Source organism: Haemaphysalis longicornis, unplaced genomic scaffold (assembly GCF_048455015.1).
Source record: "Haemaphysalis longicornis isolate Haplotype H1 unplaced genomic scaffold, Haemaphysalis longicornis Haplotype H1 scaffold_10, whole genome shotgun sequence".
Taxonomy (NCBI): Eukaryota; Metazoa; Arthropoda; class Arachnida; order Ixodida; family Ixodidae; genus Haemaphysalis; species Haemaphysalis longicornis.
The window spans coordinates 11,663,412-11,688,983 of NW_027526204.1; the positions used below are offsets into that span (position 1 = coordinate 11,663,412).

Here is a 25,572-nt window from a genome sequence, read left to right on the forward strand (position 1 = left end):
GATAAATGAGCTAACCGTAAGACGTAAAGTAGAAGAATTCAGGATCGCGCTGCAGAACCGATATTCCGCCCTTAACGAGGAAGCCGAGCTTACGACACAGGAAGCCAGCGACAACCTTACACGCGTCATCACGGAGTGTGCAGTAGAAGTCGGGGGCACTATGGCTAGACAGGATACTGGTAAACGTTCACAGGAGACGAAAGATCTAATCAGGAAACGGCAAACCATGAGGATCTCTACCGCAGCTGACAGAATAGAACCAGCCGAGCTCTCGAAGTTAATCAATGAGCGTAAGACAGCTGACATACGGAAGTATAATATGGAGAGGATCGAATACGCTGTAAAGAACGGAGGTAGCCTGGAAGCAGCGAAGAGACGTCTTGGCGTGGGGAAAAATCAGATGTATGCACTTAAGGATAAACAAGGCAATGTCATCACAAATAGGGATAAAATAGTCACAGTGACCGAGGAGCTCTATAGGGATCTGTACAGCAGCCGGGACATACAGGACAATGCCGAACGAGACAGTAGTTCAGAGGAGATAGACATCCCACCAGTAACGACCGAAGAAGTAAGGAAGGCTTTGAAAGAAATGAAAGGGGGCAAAGCACCTGGTCAGGATCAGATAACAGCAGACCTCTTGAAGGATGGCGGAGAAATTGTACTTGAAAAACTGGCAAACCTGTATACGCAATGCCTAATGACCGCAATGGTACCGGAATCTTGGAAGAACGCGAACATCATCCTAATCCATAAGAAAGACGACATGAAGGACTTGAAAAATTATAGGCCGATCAGCTTACTGTCAGTCGTCTACAAGGCATTTACCAAGGTAATCGCTAACCGAATCTCTGCAACCTTAGATTTCAGTCAACCTAAAGAACAAGCAGGGTTCCGTAAAGGTTATTCAACAATGGACCATATTCACACGATCAATCAGGTGATATAAATGTGCGCTGAGTATACCGAACCCCTATATATAGCCCTCATAGATTATGAGAAAGCATTTGACTCGGTCGAAACCCTAGCAGTCATTCAGGCATTACGGAACCAGGGGGTAGATGAGCATTATGTAAGAATATCTAGAGGATATCTACAATGGGTCTACAGCTACCATCATCCTCCGTAGGGAGAGCAGTAAAATTCCTATAAGGAAGGGTGTCAGACAAGGAGACACAATCTCTCCAATGTTATTCACAGTATTCAGAACGTTGGATTGGGAACAGGTGGGAGTAAGGGTTAATGGAGAATACCTAAGTAACCTTAGATTTGCTGATGACGTTGCCTTGCTAAGTAACTCGGGGGACGAATTGCAAAGCATGCTTTCTGCACTGGGCGAACAGAGTAGAACCGTGGGCCTGAAAATTAATATGGAGAAAACTAAAGTAGTGATCAATAACCTCGGGAAAGCACAGCAGTTTGAGATAGTTGGAGAGGCAGTGGAAGTGGTAACCGAATATATCTACTTAGGCCAAGTTGTGACCCCAGATCCCAACCACGAGGCAGAAATAATTAGAAGGATCAGAATGGGGTGGGGTGCATATTGCAGAAATTCTCAGATAATGAATAGCAGCCTACCATTGTCGCTGAAGAAGAAAGTGTATGACAGCTGGATCTTACCGGTACTCACCTACGGGGCAGAAACTTGGAGGCTCACTAAGAGGGTTCAACTTAAATTGAGAACGACTCAGCCGGCAATGGAGCGGAAAATGATAGGTGTAACATTGAGGGACAAGAAGAGAGCGGAGTGGGTTAGGGAGCAAACTGGTGTTAAAGACATATTAGTAGAAATTAAGAAGAAGAAATGGACGTGGGCAGGGAATGTAATGCGAAGGCAAGATAACCGCTGGTCATTAAGGGTAACAGATTGGATCCCTAGAGAAGGCAAGCGCTGCAGGGGGCGGCAGAAAGTTAGATGGGCAGATGAGATCAAGAAGTTTGCGGGGATAAATTGGTCACAGTTGGCACAGGACCGAGATAATTGGAGAATAATGGGAGAGGCCTTTGCCCTGCAGTGGGCGTAGATAGGCTGGTGGTGATGATGATGATGATGATGATACATAGCCTCATTTGGGATTTCAGTTAACAAATGCTAAATTTTCCGTCAAGAAAGTGATCGTCAGTCTTTCTTTCGGTAGAGCACTTTCTTTGATATGTTCGCTGCCTTTTGTTATTAGTAGAGTATTCGGGAGCCAAATTTTCTGGTAAAACAGCCTCATAAGGGAATGCAATAATTAAATGCTGAATTTTCTGTCAAGAAAGTGATCGTCCGGAGCTGACACTACAATGGCACCAGAGCGAGATAGTCACACGACTTCCACAGCTGATCGTGTCTCTCCAGCGCTGTTGGGTATATCCCCACGAGGCTGGGGTTTGCGCGGTCTTGGGCACACATAATTTTTTTGCATTTCACTGATGAGACCTGCCCATCCGTTTCTTGATTTATGTCTACTTGGCGTCTGTGAATGCATAAAGACACAACGAGGATTCGGACTCTTCAGTCAGCTTTATTAGGGCCAGTATAGGGGAGCTTTCTTACAGCTCGCCCGGTTTCCATTTTTCTACACTGTGAGAGCTTTGGATTTTCACGACTTCTTGAGCCAGTTGGAGTATAAGCACATGCTCTTCCCTTTAAGGTCAGGCAGGGTCACGCACTCTAAGCCTTCGCAGCACTTTGAGCTGCTTGCAGATGAGCACTTTAAAGGAAACAAAAACACCTTATTTTAAGACAACCCGTGAAGATGGATATTAAGCCAGTTTATTTATCCTCAAAGAATCGAGGAAAGAACAATGACGTATATGTGCATAAAAATAAATTTTTACGGAAGACATTTTTATGTGAACCGGTAGGTTTTTTTATATACAAAGAGCTAGAGTAACGGCTCACGAATAACGGCCTTCAGGATCCTCGGCTATATGATGTGAGTACAACAGGGCCGGCGTAAGACAAGTCAAATGCAAAGCGAAAACAAGTACAACTTGCTTCTACACTTGATCTGATATGACTGCGCCCTTTTAAAGCAAAACGTGGAGAAGAGGCCGATGGCGTTGCGAATTGCTGGTTGATGTTGTGAAGACTAAAACAAGATTTTTGGTATTGAGAGTTATCGCGACCACAGCCATTGTCGAACTTACGTCGCAGTTCTTAAGACAAAAAAGGATGTACCTTCAGCATTTAATGTGCAAGACATGAAGACGGTCAGGCAAGCAGACAGACGGACAGACGGACAGCCAGCCAGCAAGCCAGCCAGCCAGCAAGCCAGACAGAAAGACAGCTAGACGGTCGGACGGACGGACGGACGGACGGACGGACGGACGGACGGACGGACGGACAGCCAGCCAGCCAGCCAGCCAGCCAGACAGACAGACAGACAGACAGACAGACAGACAGACAGACAGACAGACAGACAGACAGACCGGCGGATGGGCGGGCGCGCAGTCGGACCACGGAAGGACAGGCAGAAAGAGTGAGAGCCAGGTATTGGTATTTTTTGTATATATGTGCCCACCGTAAATCATCCACGTGATTTATCATCTCACCTGGTCTTCTAATAAACCACAGTCACCGACTTCTTCCAATGCACCGACTTCGGTTGTAATTTCGGCCAATAACACGACAGTCATCGCAACGTGGATTCTGAAAATCTGCATCAAATGGTAAAGTTCCAATGTGAATGTCACTTTCAATTTTCAGAAATGGCTGAGTTTCGCTAACATTGTTGTGAAGAGTGTCAAACATCAAATATTATCACAACACCGACACCATGTTAGCAATCAGGGATCCCAGCGTTCCGTCAGCAGTGTCCTGAACTGACCCCATCGCACAAAAGCGACAACTTCAATAACAGAAAAAAAGTTCTCGGTATGCGTCCGAGTTCAGGCCTAAGGTTACGCTTTGGCACCTAGTTTTATGAACCCGTACCCATTTTGTCGTTTAAAATAAGGTGTCCATTGAATGTAACGTTATTAAGTACACTTGTTGCTCCAAAGGTTGAGCTTAAGCTTAAGCCTAAAAAAGGGAAAAAGGCCAAGGCTCTTACGCAGTAATGAATAGGAGGGAGGGACAGAAGGGAGAGAGAGAGAGAGAACGTAGTTTAAGGGCACTGACGAGGTTTGTCCAGCAAAGAGCCTGGAATGCTTCCTCAAAGGACAAATTAAACGAGTAAGAAAAAAAGAAAAGAAAAGGAAGACAAAAAGAAAGAACGAGGCTAATAATGGCGCTTTCGCACCCACATTTTATACTGCACAACCGCAGCCGTCCTGTGTATCGTTTCGAAATCCGTAGTTTACATGGCGAATAGAATTTGTTCTGCTTAATAAGGCTCCGTGGCTTGTGGCTTCCTGCAGCTTTTTTGATCGTCTGAATTGGTAGTTTGGTGAGAAACCCATAGGTAAGGGTAAGTATTAGCTTTCGATAAGCCAGTTCATCTAGACAGGCTTGTGACATTTTCAAAAGTTGTTAAAGACAATTTTATTTACCGTATGGCTATCCCTTAGAATGAACTTTTGGTGGGGATCTTTTATGTGGTATTGGATGGGAATTAGAACTTGAGAATGACTTTTTACAATGAGGAAGAGACGAAGTTACCTGCACTATACTCTCGGTATAAAATTTTGGCACTGCAGTATTCTGTTTCCATGATCTAGAACAAACACTGAAGGTAAGATCATCGCATTGGAATGTACTCCAACACTGGCAAACCTTATTGCATTTTAAAGTAAAGGTGTTGCTCTTTATGGAATTGGAATCACAAGAAATTATAATATCAGACTCAATTGTTGCTTGATCTTAATATACACTGAACCGTATAAGAAAGTCGCTTATTGTATACTAAAGAGTCGGTAAACCATTTTTTTCTGAAATCTGCTCTTGTGTGCACACCCAAGAGGCGACTGCCTCCGTTTTGTCAGCAGCTGACGACACACCTGTCGACCCAGTGCACTTACAAAACTTAGACTACAGTACCAAACACAAAATCAGCAGAAAAAAATTAAGAGTTGTGAATCACAAGTTTTAATAGCGGCAAAAGTTCTCAATACAATGTCTTGCTATACATACTGTTAGCGTTGCGCAAAGGAAACGAGATGCGAAATTTAAACAAGAATAACCAGCGCTCGCCCTGTTGATTTCTATGTCGGTGCAGCGTCTCCTCTACGCTGTCAGAATGAACTCGAACCCTGTATTAACTGAAAAAGCTAGTTTTACCCCAAGAACTATATTCGAGTAGTTAAAGCCAATTGAATGGCTAAATTCTTTTTATTTCCTCCGTTTATTCTAATCAATCGCAGATCAGAGAGCTACAAGTAATTCAGGTTTCATCCGAACAGGCAACCCATTTTAAAACATTGCAGCACCTTTACTCCAGAGCAATTATTGCTCTCCCCGACCGTGTTGCTACGAGAAAAAATACGGTTGCGCAAAGTGGAGGTGCCATCATGTCATTGGATGCGCTCGCAGCACCATGCCCTTGGAGGACTGTTAATAGCGCCGGGGATTTCCCGAGTTATCGTCTGTCATACACCGTCTGTCATACACCGAACCCCCTGAAAGCCGCGGGGGTTGGCCAACGTCCCGCTACATGGATAGCACACAGGAGAACTGGATCCAGGAGCACCATGGCGGCAACAGGGCCATGTCAATCTGCTTTACCTTCTGCACGCTTAGTTACTTGCATAATAAGATTCTGGGATATTTCCCTGAGTAGCTATCGCTCGAATACGTAATCACCAGACTTTTCTTGTAGCATTAACCAATGTTAACATCGAATTGTTTCGTACCTAACAGTAATTACAGTAAGCCCTGGCTGCAAGGAAGTGCTCAGGACCGCAACTTGGCTTCGTTACAAGTGATACTTCGTCAAAAGCAAGATGGCTTGCTGTAAAGACACTGCTCTTTAGCCCATTTAAGACTTCTAATGAAGGTAGGTATAGACGAAAGCAAAACATTGCTAAACCTGGGTTCACTCTACAAAAACTAACGTGCACCATAAACGTGCGAGAAACGTCTTACCGAGCATAAAAAATGCATCTTGAGCATTGGAACCTAAGAAAGAAAAGAATACTTTATCATCAGTGAAGGTGCAAGCGCATTACCATGAGTAAAGGGGGACACGTGTTAACATTAATGCGATACCAAGGAATGGTGACATCAAACCTTTCTTCCTCTGCCCCTATTCCACGATGTAAAACACGCCGAGTTGATATTTAATCTGTGCGTTTATGCGTGATCCGAGCATAACGGGTAGCTGAAATAACGGTGCTTACCACGAAGGCTTTTTATACTGTTTAATTCAGTGAAGCTCACAGGGTATAAGTTCGTTCTGTGAAGCACTGTTTAATTTCTGAGTATAAAACTAATGGAGACTTTCAGTTTTCGCCTCAGACAAGTTTTTCTTGCTCCGATACAGAATTTCTCCGCAGCGTTTTTCTTTTCGGAGCATGCAATTTGTCCTAAATTTGCTCTTAAGCGACTCGGTTAGGTCGCCAATAATTAACTCTGTGTTTTCGGGTAATTGATATATAACGCCCAAAACTAGTAACAAGGATGACGAATATCGGGCGGGAATTCCTTTTTGTAGTATTTTTTGCTGTCCGCTCAGTTTCTTGCTACAGTGAGAAGAAGCAATGACTACAAATATCGCACACAAACTTTTCACTAGGAGACAACTGCCTGGCACAAAGAAAAGTTTTGTATTGGCTTACTCGAGTGTCCTTTTCCTGGCGCAAACGCTGCCACGTTGAGTATAGCGACGCGTCTACGAAGGTTTCTCAAAAAACTTCAGGAAGAAAGCGTTTGCACAAGATGTTCCCGATCACAAGCTCAAAATCCTTGACGACTTTTTTCTGCAGCCCCAGCAATTTCGCCTTACAGATATGACTAAAACCAAAAAGCCTGTAGCGTGCTTACGGTTTGCGAGCTTTCAGACAGTCTTATATGGCTGCATTATTAGTTAACAAAGAACGGTAGCAACAAAGGGGCCCGCACAAGCTGAAAACAAGTTCTCCGGCACTCGACTCACAAAATACAAATGGTTTCATACAGAAAGCGGGAGCCTGAAAATGAAAAGAAAGTACTAAAACATACGTTGGGCAATGGTGTTGATATTTTTGTGCAATTGTTACTAGGTTTTGAGCCACGTCCCCCGGTTAACACGCTAACATACGTGGCGGTTTGTAATTGCTTCTGGTAAAAACACTGCGCCAAATTGAACATAACGAAGACGAAGACGGCAGAACAAAAGGTGCACACTTACGAAAGCGCAACTATCAAGAGAGTATTGGTTTGGGCGAGTTGGTACTTAGCGACGTATCGAACCGCAGCAAAGACGACAACTGGTAGTCTTCTGCGCCGTCTTCTCTGTTCCGGTCCTCGTCTTTGCTGCGCTTCGATACGTCGCAACTATCAACCGGCCTTTATTTTCCGACCATATCGGAAAACATTGGAAACATGAACATAGAAAAGCAAGCATTCAAAACCACTATTCAAACATTCAAAAGCCTATCTGCCCAATTTTCCATAGTTGTTGTCGTCACCTCTGATTCTCCCGGTTTCACTGAGAGCTTGCCACGCGCGCCGGCTTCCCCTCTCTCTCGCTCACTGTCCCACGGGGAGCGTCTTTCTGCAAGAGGTTAAATTCATTGTTCTTTAGAAGCACCGATGGCTGGTTGACGCATGCGCTATGGCGCCCCGATGCCATACTGAAGGCTTCTATAACCTCCTGGTTGTTCTGATGTGGAAGTGTGCCAATACTGTTGTTTCCTCGAACTTCGGTTCTAATTTGCATTTTTTGCAGTGATCGGCCAAATGCCCAGGCGCTCGTAGCTTCGCGCATGCGTTCTTATGCTCTCGCAGCCGCTCGTTGAAGCACCTTCCGGTGTGTCCTATATAAGACCTCCCGCCGCCCAACGGAATTTTGTAAACGACTTGTGACTCGCACCTAACGGACGGGCTTCTGTGTTTTATCTCACAGCGTGGGCGTTCAGCGTCATTCTTGGTCACCCGCTCGCACCGGCCGTTCAGCTTGTGTGGAGCGGAAAAAAGAACTTTCACGTTGTATCTGTCGGCAACCTTTTTCAGCCCGTGTGGGCCGTTGTGGATGTACGGAATGACTGCCAGTGGTCTTGTGTCTTCCTTCTCTTCATGATGCCCAACACCGCGCGGTTCTGAAAAGCCGCTTTCTTTGAGCCGCCGGATCTGCACATTCAGGCTTTCTTTTACGGCGTGGTGGCGAGATTTTGACAGAGCCTGCGTAATGCACGCTGTAGCTATTGCTCGCTTGACCAGTTTAGAGTGCTTACAGTGGGATCAATTTCTTCTGGCACTTCTAACGCGCGGTCACCTTGCAGTTCGAGGCTGATGTCCAAAAACTGAATGCGCCCGTCTTCTGGCAGCTCGTGCGTGATTTGGACGCCTGCATGGGGATAGCTGAAGGCCTCCGAAACCTTCGTTGCTGTCTTCTTCCAGTTCTCGCCACGGGAAGCACACGAGGAAGTAGTCCACGTATCGGAAGCAGTGCCCATCTACTTCCCGACGGGCTGCAACATCCGGTCCCTAATTGCAAGCTATATATCGCAGCTATATATCGCAGAGTACTGGAGCAATGCACGATCCTATAGATAGGACACTTTCTTTGAAGCGCACCCGCGAAGCATCCAGGTAAAGTTGAAGCAGCCCTCGACTCGTCAGCCAGCCATGGGTGCTTCTGAGGAACAAGGAAATTAACCTCTGGCAGAAAGACGCTCCGCGTGTGAATGTGAGCAAGAGAGAGGGGACAGCCGGCGCGTGTGGGGAGCTCTAAGTGAGACCGCGAGAACAAGAGGTGACGACGAGAACTACCAACAATTGGACAGAGATAGGGTTTTGTGCATTGGATTTGAATGTTTCTTTGTCCATGTTCTTGTTTCCAATGTTTTCTGATATGGTCGGAAAATAAAGGCCAGTTGATAGTTGCGCTTTGGTAAGTATGCATCTTGTCTTGCGGCGTCCTTCGTCGTCCTTAATTTCAATTTAGCCCAGTGATTTACCAGAAGTAATGCACCAACTATCCCAGAAGCAAGCTCTCATTGGCTATTCACTGCTGCGTGGGAGAATAAACACCCGCACATGGCTTCTGTGACCTGCGACCTCTGCGCAACAAGACAAGAGATGCCAGCCAAGAGGGCGGCAAGAGTCTATGTAGAGGAGCGGGCCGCTGCTAGAGGTGAGAGAGACGAAAGATGAGGCGGAAAAGAAAGCTATACTAGTGAGAACCCGTTAAACGGGCTCAAGGTGCGCGGAACAGGCCCGCGACACTTTCACTTCGCCCGGCGATTGGTCACTTGCTGCGCGTGGCTCATCGCATACCGCGGTCAGGCAGGAAATCGCGATGGATAACCGAGGTTTTTAATGCTTTGTTTATACGGGGACTTCGCCCGGACTCGTCTTGTCCGCCGTAAAACCCGGGTTGTCTGAAAACCCGGAAACATATAACCGGGGCTCTACTGTAGTAATATTCCACAGATAATGATAACCACTCATTGCCTTACTACGGCGGTATTTCCTAGCGTAGCCAGCATCACAAATAAACTTTTTTAACTTCCGCAAAAAAAACGTGTGTCCTGCTTTTGTGAAGTGGTTTTCTCATTCATGTTCACCCTTCATTTCTTAGCTAAAGCGTGGCAAATATTCTTCTGTCGAAATATGATTTTGATGGAGTTTTTTAAAACAAAGCTTTCTAGCTTTGACAGCCAACGGTTCTTTCTTGGCGTGCGAGACAACAAACTCGCAACGCGTGGGAGGAGGCGACGGGGGGAGGTAGTGGGGCGGAAGGTTTCACTAACGGAGCAAACTAGAGATGGCGCGGCGAATTACCCAGCGTTCCCTGCAAGGAAGAGCCCGCCGGCCGGCGTCATGGTTCTGCTTTACCGACGGGCCTGTTCTGGTGCAACTTCACGTTCATTGCGTGGTGCCTTCGCATGGCTTCATTAATTTGTTCGACAGCACCTCCAGGGTAACCCGCACCCGATGGAATGATGTGGTCGTACGTCAAATATACGTAAAGGATTGGTTTGCAGGCCGGGAAAATAAAATGCACAAACCACACACAGACATCCCGCCGCTTGAAAAACGACACCTTTTGCGCACTGCTTGCTAAGAATGGGACTCCGTTTTCTAAATTGGTGTTTACCAATTCGGTTTTGTTTTAAGCAGCATTACAAAAGCGAAAGTAGCGACTGGTTCTGATAAATAGCGATTATAAAACTTTCCTAAGCTTTTTCGCAATTATCAAACTTACAAAAGTAACTAGTTTAAATCGGTATAAATGGGAGTCACTAAAGTCACATGCCGAATTGTTTCGGTGTGTGCGCTTGTGTGGCGCGGTGGTGTAGCCCAATTTAGCACATCAAGGTGGCTAGGTTCGACTGTCTCACCCTTAGGAAGACGCTCTCTCCGTTTTCTCTCACTTCCGACTCACAGACGGCGTACAGCGGCGTCGTCGTCTGCCGCTCTTACCCGGCCGTGGTCGACGCTGCTACTGCGTTCGGGACGGCGCCAACGTGAATTCCAGGTAACGGCTGGCAGAATCGCTGGTTTCACTCTTTGTACAGCCACGTGTGTGAATTCAAGTGACGTAGCATGGGCAAGTGTTGTGGGCGTCGTTCAAAGCTTTATTTCCAACCACCCTCACAGCGTGAATTGGAGCCATTTTTTTAAATACAGAGCATTTGTATAACTCACGATGTCACCCGTGCGTCGGCGTCCGCAGCAGCCAGCCTCCCCCTACACTATAAAAAGATATAACAGTTACCGGCGCCTGGTTTCGATCCCACGACCCTGCGGGCGGAACGCAAGGTACATGGTGCTCTACCCACTGCGCCACAAAGCCGACACAGAATGAAAGGCTACGAACGCGCCTTATATCCTTGACTCATTCAAACTACGTCAAGAAGCTGCTGATACAACGCATTCACTACCTGTGGGCGGAACGCGAGGTACATGGTGCTCTTCCCACTGCGCCACAAAACCGACACAGAATCAAAGGCTACGAACGCCCCTTATATCCTTGACTCATTCAAACTACGTCGTCAGCGGCGTGCGTTGGCGACTCAGCGGCGTGCTAGCGGCGTGATAGCTGCGTGGTGTACACGTGATAGCACCAACCCCCCAAACACTAAACGTTAACGCAATACACCCACCCCCTATGCGACGCATTTACTCGAGTCTCCCTCGTGGGGAGATGGGTCCATTTTTTTCTTTCAATGCGTTTCAGAAGTATATGCATACACGTCTTCACAATGCATTTTTTCTATTTTGAGATTACTGACGAGCTTCTTCTCATTTTTATGTTGCAGCCCACCTAATTGTGACATTCCTTCAGAGTAATGAGATCCACGCCGTACCCATGTCCTGGGTCGCGCATGGCGTATGCTTGTGGCCAGCGCACTACACACCGGAGCAAATCAGAAGAGCTATAGCTGAGTGCGAGAAGCCCGACAGAATGTTTAACGTTCGTCACGTGGAAGTCCTGCATAAGGTTAGAGGGCGCAAACCAAGGCACAAGCTTTGAAACGTCAAAAAATTCTTCTGGGTACTTTGCTGTGTGAAATAAAGGCAGTCGACGGAAAATATTATGCGTGGTAATGTTTCGACTTTTTTATCATTTGGGTGGCGGTTTGGGAACAGGAAAATCTTGACCCGTTCACTGTGATAAAATTGAACGAAACTGTGCTAAAAACGCCGCAAACAAGACGACAGAGAGTAGAGATCATTTGCATTGTGCAACCGATACAGCAGCAGCTTGCAGAAAAAACTGCGAGCGCGTGACTCACATCCACCCTGAAGCTGTGTGACTATAGATACAGGCTGGCAAATGGTGAAACGTACCCCGAATACATTTTGGTACTGCATTCAGTACAATTTTATTTTCGCGCGGAAGATTTTTCGCCTACTCCCAGATAAAACATTCAATTGGTGAAGATGTGCTGATCAAGAATACAAAGCTTGAAATTGGTCAAAAGCATTTCTAGCACTATAAAATGACTAGCTCCTACGCTTCTCTCATGAGTAACTGTTTTCTAAGCGGTTCACTAAAAAGAAGATGAACAAATTGTATAACCTGTTTTACAACGCGGAAATGAGTGATATCCATTGTTCTACTTCGTCCTGCTTTGTAGCGCAATTGATGTATGCAGCCCCTTTGCAAATAACATCATCTTCGCGACTACGTTCAAGACGCAGGTACTAGGTAAACAAAACGGCTGTTTTTAACCAATTTTGCTTCCTTAAAGTGGCCATGCAGACAAAACACGTTTGGTTCGTTCGAAGGACTGCATGGTTAGAATCACACTGACACCACTTTTAATGTAAACTTTGCCCAAATAAGCTACATAATTAGGAAAGAAGGAATGGCCCTGCGAATCGCTACCTCATTTCCCGCACTACGGCATAGACATCAGTGCACAGCCTTGCTATTAGCTTACGCCGGCAAAAGCAAACTGAAGTTAGGCGGAGCTTGTAATCTTGGGCAACGCCGCCGAACGCGTGAGCGAAAAATGGCCAAACAGCCACTTTCCTTAGAGTGTACTAGAAGTTTTAGAGTGGCCCGAGCGGTGGCCCCTCCCATTGCTCCGCCGGGTCGACCTTCGCGCAGAAAATAAACCGGTATAGCGGCGGCGCTGCTGTCCTCAACCACTGAACAGCCGCCGCTTCCCGGCCCCAGCTCCTAGCCTGCGCGCGGCAAGATTTGCGCTGCTCGCTGCGGTGTTTAGCGCCTGGGCAGCTGATTTATTGATCGATTATGAAGTTTAACGCGCCGGCGCTACACAGGCCATGAGGGGCGCCGTTGTGGAGGGTTAAGGATTAATTTTGACCACCTGGGAATCTCTAGCGTGCGCCGAAATCTTGAACACACGGCCGTTTCTAGCTTTTCTTTTCCATCAGAAAAGCGGCCGCCGTGGCAGGAAATCAAATCCACGCCTTTGTGCAGCTAAGTTAGAGAGTAAACGCCGTACATTGTAATTCCGCTTGTGAAAATTTTAAACTAGTACGAACCAACATCAAATTATCGACGCCTTCCACCACCTAACGATACTTTCACATTTCCAGATGCGCATTCTGATAAAGCTCTTGATATACAGCTCCCGTTAACTCAAAGTCGTAAAATTGTCTGAAAATTTTAAGATATATGGAATGCCAAAGATTAAGGCCAGGTCACTGAAATAACAGCTGGTGCTCCTTATAGCTCCACTGCAAATAGGTGCTTTCCTAATAAAGCGAAAATAATTCGCGGGGAAAACAATTTTTAATATTGCAAAAGATAGAACTTATATGGTCCTCGCCTTTGCACTAGTTCCTTACACTAGTTTCACCGCAAACACTCTCAATACCCGACGCGACGCCTTCTCATGTGAGGTTCTTCAAAAAGTTCATGCGCCGTTTGTAATCACACTGTCTCGAAAAAATTTTCAACACGCTTACTAAAGGAATTGGCAGTTGCAGTTGTAACAAGGGTGACTTGATAAGTACGATTCGTGTACATTACGGCGGCCGCAGCAAGCTCCCTGAAAAGGCTCTGAGGAAGTTGAAGCTAATTTTGTACAGCGTAACTCGCGAACGCTACATGCTGCCACTAAAACGCGGGATAAAAGATGATGTGGCACGGAAAGAAAGAGTTCCGGCATTCCGCTGCCTATTTAGAGACGTACGTAATCCCACAATGAGTTCCCGTTAAGCAGTAACTAAAGAGCGCATCTATAGGTTGGTATGCGATCTTAACTCAGGATTACACAGCGGGGGCCAAGAAAAGTATACAGGCAGACAGCAGAGTTCATTGCGGAACAAAAATTGCAAGTACGGGCGCCCATGGCCGAGTTGCCTGGCGTAGGCTGCATGCTTGGTCAGTCGAGATAGCCCAGCTTTCGTGGCGTGGGACACATAACACGCTCGATTGATTGATTGATTGTGGGGTTTAACGCGCCGACGCAACGCAGGCGATGAGGCGCGCCGTAGTGGAGGGCTACGGATTAATTTTGACCACCTGGGGATCTTTAACGTGCGCCGAAGTCTCGTACACACGGGCGTTTTTGCTTTTCGCCTCCATCAGAAAAGCGGCCGCCGCGGCCGGGAATCGAACCCGCGACCTCGTGCTCGGCAGCGCAACGCCTTAGCCACTGAGCCACCGCGGCGGGTACATAACACGCTCATCCACTGCTCACGGGTACTATAGGGGGTAAGGGGAGGTTGTTCTTGGTATTGTCGAAAAACTTTATTTTGAACTTGGTGAAGGGGGAGGCTGCGGTCTCTCATTCCAGGAGGTTTCCGTTGCCCTCCCAGGCGACGTGATGAAGCGTTCCTAAATTGTAGCAAAATGTACCCTCCGGGGAGTTTTGCGCAGGGAAGACGTCGTGCGGGGCTTAGAAACGTGTTAGTTTGAAGTCATCCTTGCGTGTTTTAACTCATTTTAGACGGAATGGGTTGCGTGTCTTAAGCACTGCGCTACTCCACACTTTGAAGTGGTGGAACAAAGACTTACAACGCGAACAATTACACCGAGGGCGAACAAAGTGGTACACGTACAAGCGCTGCCACTCTCTTCCTCCTTCGCCTAATTTTTCGCGCTGTGAGGATTAATTCAATGGAGTACCAACTCCCCGAACTCTCAAGTTAATTGTCACAGTTGTTAGTTTCTTGTCAGCACATGGCCTCTTAGGGGAACAGCCAAGAACCGGGATATTTGAGGGGCTAATGTGCCCGGTACACAAAACTAAGAATTAGGAACGTAGAATTTACAGAATAGTGCAGGGCACTCGACACGGGATTGTGATTGCGAAGAACTCTGGTTCCAGGGAGGCTCTTGCGTGCGCCAGTGTGCTATTGAAGTAATTCGAACCAACGTACAAATAAACGAACGCGAAGAAAGAAACACAAACATGTGCAGCTTTCCCGCTCATGGCAGTCCTTTCAACAGCGATTACTCCGTAGTTCTTCAGCGAAATGTAAAGTTATTTTGCGCAGCTAACATTGGGGGAGAAAACTTGCTTTGTGCGCAGTTTCAAGTCTCGCACATTGCGCGACTAGGTTCCTGAGCCATAGAAACTGTCCCATAGAAATGTATGGGGAGTAAGATTTGACATAGAATTACACACACAATATTCAGAATCCTCGACTACTCTTTTAGTATTTTGATGTTCACGTTGACTCCTTGCTTTATGCCAAATATCACTTTCGTGAAGTGGTTTTGCTAGGTTCCTGAAAGGTCGGAATTTTGAGCGGGAAAGCTGGGTATGTTGCAGTGAAAGAGCCTGTCGAAGTAATTCGCGCCTGCCTCCTCCTACTTGTGAGGAAATAAAATCTTTAACGAAACGAAAGCGATGAAATCAGCGCAAACGCAATGTTGCAGTAAATAGGCCACACGTGAATATCGCCAGACATTCGCCTCTGAAGAACGCGAGCCTGCTGAAGTGGTCCGGGGAATTTTATTTTCTGACCACGTATTTTTCTGCAGGTGGTCAACTATCACGCAAAAACCCATCAGTAATTGCAAAAGCTCGGATTCTAAATGGTATTTTTCTTCACATATACGTTTGTATGCGTGAAGACTTATTCTTTTACAATTCACGCAACGACAGGTCTACGTTTGTTATTGTAATGGCCTGCCGTGGGCTATGTCGCGGCTGTTGTAAGGAAGTTGGCTCCGCATGCAAGATATATCTAACGAAACAGGTGGGTTTATTTCCGTGCAATGTCATTTTAAACAGAGCTGTGAACTGGGGGCAATAGTCCCTGTCGTTGTTTATTACAGCGAAGCTTTGGTGCTCTCACTGATGGCATCTTTAACGCGAAAACGCCGAAGTGAAAGAAAAAGATTAAGAAAGCTCACACTAACGCGTAAGACTTGAAGGTAACGAGGCTGTACGCAACCTTCACGACCGTCACTAAGGTGTAAGTCCACGATTGAAGCCGATTTGCTTCTTCTTCGCTGCTGGAACGACCTTTACTCCGATGTTGTTGCTATAAGTGTGAGCTTCTTGTATTTTTTGGCAGTGATAATTAGTGGACATCACCTTGGATAGACGTACGCTATTTCGTGTCTCTCTCAAGCCGACCAAGATTTGCAACCATTACGGCGAACGCTGGAGTTTGTCTTTTTGGTCAGTCTCGGCAACCCGCGGACGCTGGCCGTGAGGCACCCACACGCATGCGCTGGGCTTTTGATGTTTTTTTTTTTTTAATGCCGGGCGGCCGCCGCAATCTTGGCCAACCTCCCAAGGTGGCATGCTTGACTTGGCGACTGTGCGCGGCACACGCTCGGCGGTCGTCGCGAGGCACGCACACACGATCGCTAGGCATTTTCTTGGTTATAGTAACTGCCGGGCGGTCGCTGCGAGGCCCGCGTTCACGTGCGGGCGCTCGGCAATATCTTGGTATTTTTAACTGCGGACACAAAACATTTTGATTTGCTGAAAACAGCTGCGCCGTTGACAAACGCTTCCCGTAACCGGAATTGAACCTGGGTCCCCCGCGCCAAGAAGCCTGTGCCTATTCAATTGCTCAGCATTTCAACACGGTCGAAGCTGTTTGGAAAACTTAGACAACAGCCAAACAATACGTCACGAGAAAGCTTCGCGTTCAACCATCGTCGTCGCTTCACGGACGGGTGCATGGTTATTTTTTTTCCCTTGCGGCAATACCTACGAAAAATTTATCATCAGAGGCAACCCGAAACAAAGAAATTGAGTTAGTTGTTGTTTCGGCAGCTGCTCTTTGGGCGGCATTGTTTCTAACGTACTTGGCCTCAAATTAATAGCATGCATTTGAACCTTTCCTACGTAACTGCTTCTATGGAGCTTCGAAGGCGATAAAGGCAGTAGTTAAACAAGAATACATTCGCCTTAAAAAACATATACGTGCTGTCTGAGTATGCTGCGTGAATGCGAGCAGTTGTTTTGTCGTTGTTCTTTTATTGTGTTTTTGCATGTCAATCGGTGCCTGCCAGGAGCATACGTGCTTCGGAAATGAATAGCTGGCGTCTCAAAAGAAGCGCCTAGAGTCTCGGAAAAATATTAAGACGCCACAGGCGCGTCTGTCGCCCACGCTGAAGTGAACCTAAGCTAAATTGGTCTTGCGGCTTAAAAATGAAACCCGGTTTTCATCATGCGGGGAGTTAAAACGGAAGTTATTCCTGTGTTGTAATTTATAAGAACACAGTAAGGAATATACTAAAGCTACAGACAAAACATACAGTAAGAATTTGCCTTTTCGTTTAAACATGTATACGCCTTTTGTTGTGGTTTAGTTCAGACGTCCATGTTAGTGCAGAATTCTAAGGTGTCGTGTTTTTCTCCAAGCACAACCAGAAGATCTGTGGAATACCAAACAGACTTTTCGATGTCGGCGTTATGTTGTCGCTGAGGATGCCTCGAACTTGATTGTAGATAGACTCACGCGCGTGTGTAAGCTGCGTGCCCCAATGGGTATGCGGTAATCCGGGTTCCGTTTTCCGTGATAATTCCCTGCTTTGCAAAACTTTGCGTTGCAGTAGACAGAACATTTTGAAGGAAAAGTCAGCTTACAGATGCCAAAGATGATAACAGCACATACACAAGTGCTCCAACGTGTATTGTGGCATCTTGTGAAGACGCGTAAATATAACATCTCAAAGCAGAGCGAGATGTAAGATTTACGGCAAGAACGACTAGTTTTGAGATAAACTTTAGATCAGATATGGACTTTTGATATAGCCTAACCGCACGAGGCGGTTTTATGTCTTGAATAAAAATTTTGGATGCGTACTGCTAGGAGCCGCGTCCATGTGACTGTTATGGAACGGGACGCAGACGCGAGGCCATGGCTGAGCCGGACCGAGATTTATTAGCTTCCTCCTCCTCTAGCCCCCTGATGGCCATGATAGTAGGTGGTCGTCTTCCTCTTCTTCCATAATTCCGCAACAGTGACTATTACATATCTATTACAGATCTACTATTTCATACCCCACCTGGAAGAGGGGGCGTGACACCACGACAAACATGTACTCGCGCTCCTGTGTTGCACAGGTATCCCTCGCCACCTGGTTTCTTCTGACGACCGCTTCTGCGGGCAGAACGCCAATTGGACAAGCAGCGAGCGAACGGAGAGTGCACCTGCCCTCTGAGACGCCCATCACAGAGGAATATCGGCTCGGTTGGCTGTCTGCCTACCCGCCACGTTTGGAGAAACCTGCTCCGCTCAGCTTGCAACCTGGTACATCGGAGGCGCCACCGGCGATGTTATTTAAGCACCCTCCGCTGGCGGCCGCAATGTGGCCCGACACCGCGACAAACATGTACTCACGCTCCTATATTTGTTGTACAGGTGGGTTACGTTCCCGATGCGTTATGCCTTAAAAGCTCTAACAGCGTTGCGCCGCTGAGCACGAGGTCGCGGGTTCGATTCCCGGCCACGGCGGCCGCTTTTCTAAGGGAGACGAAAATAAAAAACGCCCGTGTGTACGCGATTTCGGCGGACGTTAAAATTCCCCAGGTGCTCAAAATTAATCCGGAGCCTTCAACTACGGCGCGCATTATCGCCTCCGCTGCGTCGGCGCGTTAAACTCTGCAATACAGCAATAAAAGCTCTATCAGGTACCTGCTAGCGGTGTCGTGACCCACCGATATTTTCTCTGAACTGTCACGTAGAGGTGGTGTTAGTTTTTTGTTAGTTGTGAACCGCGCAGTTTTTCTTCGTCTACTCCTGTTACTTACCGGTGACGTTTAAATGAACACTGAGCCGATTACAGCTGTCTCATGTACCCAGGCATACTTGTCTGAATGCTCAGCTATCCTTGAAACGGTACGACGCATCGAGCATAACCAAAACCAGAAAGTGTGAAACTTCCGCCAATGGCAGTGCATTGTCATTGGCTGATTGATTGATTGATTGATTGATTGATTGATTGATTGATTGATTGATTGATTGATTGATTGATTGATTGATTGATTGATTGATTGATTGATTGATTGATTGATTGATTGATTGATTGATTGATTGATTGATTGATTGATTGATTGATTGATTGATTGATTGATTGATTGATTGATTGATTGATTGATTGATTGATTGATTGATTGATTGATTGATTGATTGATTGACTGATTGATTGATTGATTGATTGTAGGGTTTAACGCGCCGACACAACGCAGGCGATGAGGCGCGCCGTAGTGGGTGGCTCCTTATTAATTTTGACCAGTTGGGGATCTTTAACGTGCGCCGCAATCTCGTACACACGGGATTTTTCGCTTTTCGACTCCATCGGAAGTGCGTTGTGACCTCGCAGCTTAAAACGCAAGACGACCGGTTGGGTCACGTAGGGCATGCAGAACCATCTATCTGCCTTTTCCAGTCTACCATCGTCACAAAGTAAGAACATGAACACCAATTCATTAGATATAACACGGGAAATTGTCTGGCTAAAAGCAGCCGCAGACGATGCTAAAACCGTTTTCGTTGAAATAATGTACGGTTTTATGGTATACGAGCTGCCAGTCCGAAATGTGAACACACAGAGGAATCAGTGCTGTCACTTTGGGCAGAACTGCTGGGTATAGCAGTCGACAAGTCGAAAGTTGAAAGGGCACACAGAATAGGTCGCTTTCAAGAGAACAGGAGTCGCCCAATGGTGGTAAAATTAAATCATATCAAGGACAAGCAATCCATTCTTGCCTACAGAAATAAACAAAAGAACACCGATTTCTCTGTGCGGGAAGAATTTGCAGCTTTCAGCCTAGCGCGAAAAAGCCTTTTCGAGTTTGCTAACCAGAATAAATCCCTCTATCAGTTATGATATTGTCACGTAGTCAAAGACAACGCAGCTGTATTGAAGGAAAAACGAGTTTATTGGAGCGAACTTGTGCTCCCCTAACAACTCAAAGAATACAGAGGCTGCGAAACAGCAGTCGACAAAGTGACGTGCGCAGACTCGTGCCGGCGAATCGAATGCCGTGGCGCCTGCTCTGCGGTCATTTATATTTCGGCGCGAGGGCTTCTCGCACACTCGAATTGCATCCAGAACACTGCAGATCATAGATTATTCTAGGCTGGTGACGGTAGTTCGCGACAATCTCTCTATCAAATGAGATAACACGTGCGGCATAAATAATAGAACATACGCTTCACTTAGCCCACCGATAACACGGATAAAATAGCCTGGCGAAGCCAGTCGGCAAAAACAAAACATAAACAAACAAACCCAACACATGGTTCGTTGCATTAACCACCCCTCTACGAGGGCATCGACCTTATGCTAAAAAAAGACAGTTCTGACAAGCAACAAAAAAGTTCGTCATCGTGCGTAGTAACGTTTCAGTTGAACCACGTGGACAACTTCGGACCGCGCGCGTCGTCGTGATGTTCCGGAATCACCCGGAATCACCTCGTAGTTAGGTTGGCCAACACGCTGTAGAATCCGATATGGTCCAAAACATCGTCGCAGAAGCCTCTCACTCAGTCCACGTCATCGGATGGGAGTCCACACCCACAAACAATCCTCTGGGCTTTACTCGGCGTCTCGGCGTCCGAGGTTGTGGAGTCCGGCATCCACCAGCTGCTGGTCGTTTGTGCGAACTCCAGCGAGCTGGCGGGCCTCCCCCGCACGCTGAATGTATCCTTTTACGTCGGTGTTGAGGCCGTCGTCTTCTACGTGCGGAAGCATGGCCTCGAGCCTCGTAGTCGGCCGTCTTCCGTAGACAAGCTCGAACGGTGTCAACTGCGTAGTTTCCTGGATAGCCGTGTTGTACGCAAACGTGATACGCGGAACGGCTTCGTCCCAAGTCTTATGTTCAACGTCAACGTACATAGACAGCAAGTTTGCGACGAAGCGCCGGTAGTACGCGATTGTCCAAGAAATTTTCGCACGTCCTTCTTGTCTCGCGGTCTTGGGAATTTTGTTATGGCTGAAGTTTTCTCCCGGTCACGCAGGACTCCCGCGGAGATGACTACGTGGCCAAAAAACTTGAGTTCCTTGTACGCGAGGAGGCAGTTTTAAGGCTTCAGCGTTAACCCCGACGTACGAATGGCCTCGAGTACATACTGCAACCTTGCAAGGTGTTCGTCGAAAGTCCCAACGAATACCACAACGTCGTCGAGGTATACGAGGCAGGTTTGCCACTTCAGGACAGCTAGCACATTGTCCATGACTCGTTGAAACCTGACTGATGCTCTGCACAGCACAAACGGCATCACCTTTGAACTCGTATAGGCCGTCCGGGGTTATGAATGCAGTCGTCTATCAGTCTCTCTCGTACACTTTCATTTGCCAGTAGCCTGTCTTCAAATTAATCGATGAGAAATACGTTGCGTGGAAAAAGTGGTCGAGGGCGTCGTCGATTCGTGGCAGGGGCACACGTCCTTTTTGGTGATCTGTTCAGTCGCCGGTAGTCAACGCAGAACCTTAAAGGAGCCATGAAGACAAAATACAAGTTTGTTTTATTCGAAAGATTTCGTGTTTTATAGTGCCCCCAGCGCTTGTCCGGATACAAACGATGCTTTGTTCACTGAGAAATTATTCAATATAACTTAAAATTTTGATTTTCCCGCTAAATCATGTGTTTTCGTGGTCTGCAATGACATCACATGAACCGATCGCTCTGCAGTCTAGGGTGCCTTGATTCACGCGTCCTTCGTGCAGGGTGGAGACACATATACGCTGGCGCCGCCGTTTTGTGTCGCTCGCGCGCCGCCGAAGCAAGTCATTGCATCAAAACCGCGCTAAAATTATCGCTGCAACGCAGTTTACTGGCGAAGTTTGAATCATCGTATGTGTTTTGCATTGCTGGTTCTCGTGGGAAACGAAAAGAACAACCCGTTGAGCACGTTGACCCAATTGCAGCGGCACGGGACCGTTCAAAGGGTGTCTCTACCCTGTACGGCGGTACTTCAACCCAGCGTCCCGCCTAATTGTGGTCGTAGCGCCAAATCCTCCCCTGGCGAGCCTGGGCGGGCAAAAGTGAGTTGTAATTGCCATAGCAACGTCACCGCCATCTTAAGCTTGGAGGCGTACTAATTGTCATGGCAACACAGCGAGGAGGCGCAAAATGGGGGGGGGAGGGGGGGGCTGATGCTTTCCTCCCCCCGCTTCTTCCCACCGCTCCGCTGCCGGCCCCGCTGGCCCCGCGCCGCCCGCTAGGCCTCGCCGATACCGGCGCGCCTCCATGCAGGCGTACGTACGCAGCTGGGACAGTAAGACGGCAGCAGAAATCGCACTTCAACACTTTATTCATGTTACGAAAATACGACCGAGCACAAACGCAACGTGCCGTGATAAGCACTGATGTTCGACACGGCATAGCACAAGTTGACATCGAACACGGTACACTTTGTTGTACAGCTCACGACACCGCGCTATCGTTCAGATTAAATTCACGCTTTACTCAACGAGTGTCTCACCTTTTGCTAACACGAAGCAAAATCACTTCTTGCTGCGCTTCCTCCCTGTGCATGGGGCATATAACCGCTCTTCTGTGGTCTTCAGAACGCTGTCACGATATTTCCGCTATGCTACGACTCGCACGCGGGCCCCGCGGCTTCTCTCGCGCACCGGCGCCGCTGTTGCTCCGGCAGCTGCAGCGACCGTTTGCCGTTACCCCGCTGTCGCGCATGCGCGCCTAAAGTCGCGCCGGGAAGAGGTAGAGTGGGAAAAACAGTGAGAGAAGGAGGAGTGTTTTGCTTACCCCGCGCCGCTGCGACTTGGAGCGCGTAAATCAAAGAGGAACTAGCAAAAAGTCACCTCGGACTGGCGGTACTGCATCGAGGTATTCTACTGCAACCTAGATGGCGCCACCATACCGTGGCAAGCCGTTTTCCGCCTTTGGTTTGTTTTTGTCCGTATTTAAACCTGGCTTGTTTTTGTTCTGGGAGAAAATAATCGTTTCGTGAAACAGTGCTCGCTCGGCAAATATGTTCACGTAAGACACCGTTGCTTGCGTCAATCGGCCAGTGTCGTCTGAGACAACCCCGAAGCCCCGCAGTGCTGTGCAGCTAAACCAAGCATAGGGCGCGCAGTAGCAACAGCAGTACGCATCATATGTTTACCCGTGCTTTCGTAACTTCCGCTGTTTGTCCCACCATTCTTATTGCTTTAAAAGAATGTGCCCTAAATTTAAGCACAAATAGCTCGTTCTGCAAGCTTATAAGCTCAGCCTAATTTGCGTTTGCTTTTGCCGGCCTCCGCCAATCGCAGAGCAGGCTCGAATGACATCATAGGTTCAGTTGCGGGAAATGAGCGAGTGGGTCGCATGGCCATTCCCTTTTTTCCTAATAATGTAGCTTATTTGAGCGAAGTTTGTGTTAAAACTGGTGTCAGTATGATCCTAACGAGGCCGTCTTTTGAATGAACCAAACTTGTGTTTTGTCTTCATGGCTCCTTTAATGTGCCATCTTTTTTTTCACGAGTACGACCGGCGTAGCCCAGGTGCTTTTTGACGGCTGTGTAATGTCGTCGCTGAGCATGTCGTCGACTTGTGTCAGGATGGCTTCCGTTTGTGTGAAGACACGCGGTACGGTGACTCTCGGGTACGTCGGGCTGCATCTTGGGGTATAATTCGGTGCTTCGCTAGCGGTGTCTGACGTAATTTTGAGTTCGACAATAAACACTCGGTGTAACGACGCAGCAGAGCCAATAATTTCTTCTGTTTTTCTTGCGGTAGCGCCGGGTTCACGTCGAAGGGATGCGGAAGCTTGAAGGCAACTTCGGCTGCGTGTTCAATGTCGGCTAGAGCGATCACGTCACTTGTTTCTCGCTTTGCTTCGAGGAACGCAATTGCGGCGCCCTTGTTTAAATGCTGGTACTCATCGGTGAAATTAGTGACGAAATCGTACAATTTACGTTGCTTAAAGCGCGCAATGCCTCTTGCGACGTGGACACCACGCTCGAGAAGGGAACTTTGGTCACCCTCTACTTCAATGACAGCATGCGCAGGGTGGCAGAGTGACGTGATAATCGGAGATCCTTACAGCAGCACGGTGTTCGGGAAGAAGTTCGGGCGTACTGGAGTGATCGGAGGAAAAAGTTATCGACTTGGTCCGCATATCAATAATTGCACCGTTGTCCGTCAAAAAGTCCCTTCCGAGAATTACATCGCGGGAGCAGTTAGGCCAAATCACGAACGCAGCAGGATACGTGGTTCCATCTATGATGAAGCGAGATGTGGACGTTCAACTTGGTGTTACGAGATGGCCTCCTGCTGCGCGTATGTGCGGACTGTCACATCTGGTCGTAACTTTCTTCAGCTTAGACGCGAATGATCCGCTCATTACTCAGTAGTCAGCTCGAGTATCTATGAGGGCGTCGATGAGCCGTCAAGTTTATTGGAGCGAACTTGTGCTACCCTAATAACTCAAAGAATACACAGGCGGCGAAAGAGCAGTCGACAAAGTGACGTGCGCACACTGGTGTCGGCGAATCAAATGCCACGGCGTCTGCTTTGCGGTCGTTTATCTCTCCCCGCGAGGGCTTCTCGAACACTCGAATTGCATCCAGAACACGGTAGATCATAGAAGATTATTCTAGGCTGGTGACGGTAGTTCGCGACACTCTCTTTATCAAAGGAGATAACACGGCAGCATAAAGAATAGAACATGTGCTTCCCTTGGCCCACGGAGAACACAGATAAAATAGACCGGGGCAGCCGGCCGGCAAAAACGAAACAAACAAACAAACCCGAAGCATAGTTGGTGGCAATATGATTAACTGTTCGGAAAGCTGCTGTGTGTATGACTTGACGCCTAATGCAGTTGTCATGCCTGAAAGCTAGCTATTTGGCAGCACCCATCAAAAACGTGTGTCCAGCTTATGGAAACCCCAGTGCGTAGGGACGCCTGCCGGCTAACGGATCTCAACGTCCCAGTAATTAACTGACGACCTTTCTTGTTTAATAATCACGACACATGCCGATATCATTGTTGGCACAGGAAATGGTTACATGATGTTATAAATAATGCTGAAGTCTTTCCGTGTGGTTTCCAAATTTATCGGCACGACCATCCCGTTCATGGGGGCAGTGTATTTCGTACTTAGAACTGCCAGTTGGGCTTGTTGGTACAGATTCATGTTTGTAAAATCGCTACTTGAAAACGACGACGAAGGAAGAGACACAACACGAAGCGTTACTATCAAATGCATTTTATTGTGAAAAACGAACATTCATATATACTAGGCAAAACGAACAAGAATCTGCGTCAATACCTACACATTGATAGCAACAATAGATTTCAACCATTCATACATACATGACTGAGTAAAACATCGACAGCAGATAGCGGCAAATATTCACAAGTCACGTGGAATACAAACCAAGATTAAACACAATCAAACGCTGTCCAAAATGAAAACTCGACATCACGTAACTGCACAGATGGCTGGCTGACACAACTAGTGCCTCCCTTCCTAATTTGAAAAGCTTCTATTATCTCCCTTGTGGATCGCTTTGCAAGTTTATTCATGACGGTTGTATCCTCTAGTTTTGGATCACACTTTTTCGTGCACTGTTTGCTGTGCGTTGCCAGATGTGAGCACGGTGCCCCTTTCAAAGAACTTTGATGTTCGCGAAGGCGAACGTTGAGGC

General features: G+C 47.3%; 1 long non-coding RNA gene across 1 annotated transcript; it reads right to left on the reverse strand.

Moving 5' to 3' along the window:
- Positions 1 to 2,496: 2,496 nt before the first annotated feature.
- LOC144157601 (uncharacterized) lies at positions 2,497 to 7,002 on the reverse strand. The gene is made up of 4 exons (XR_013319797.1): positions 6,703 to 7,002; positions 6,011 to 6,043; positions 3,541 to 3,645; positions 2,497 to 2,696 (listed from the first exon to the last, which is right to left on the reverse strand). It is a non-coding gene; the product is annotated as an uncharacterized LOC144157601 (long non-coding RNA).
- Between the last annotated feature and the right edge of the window lie 18,570 nt (positions 7,003 to 25,572).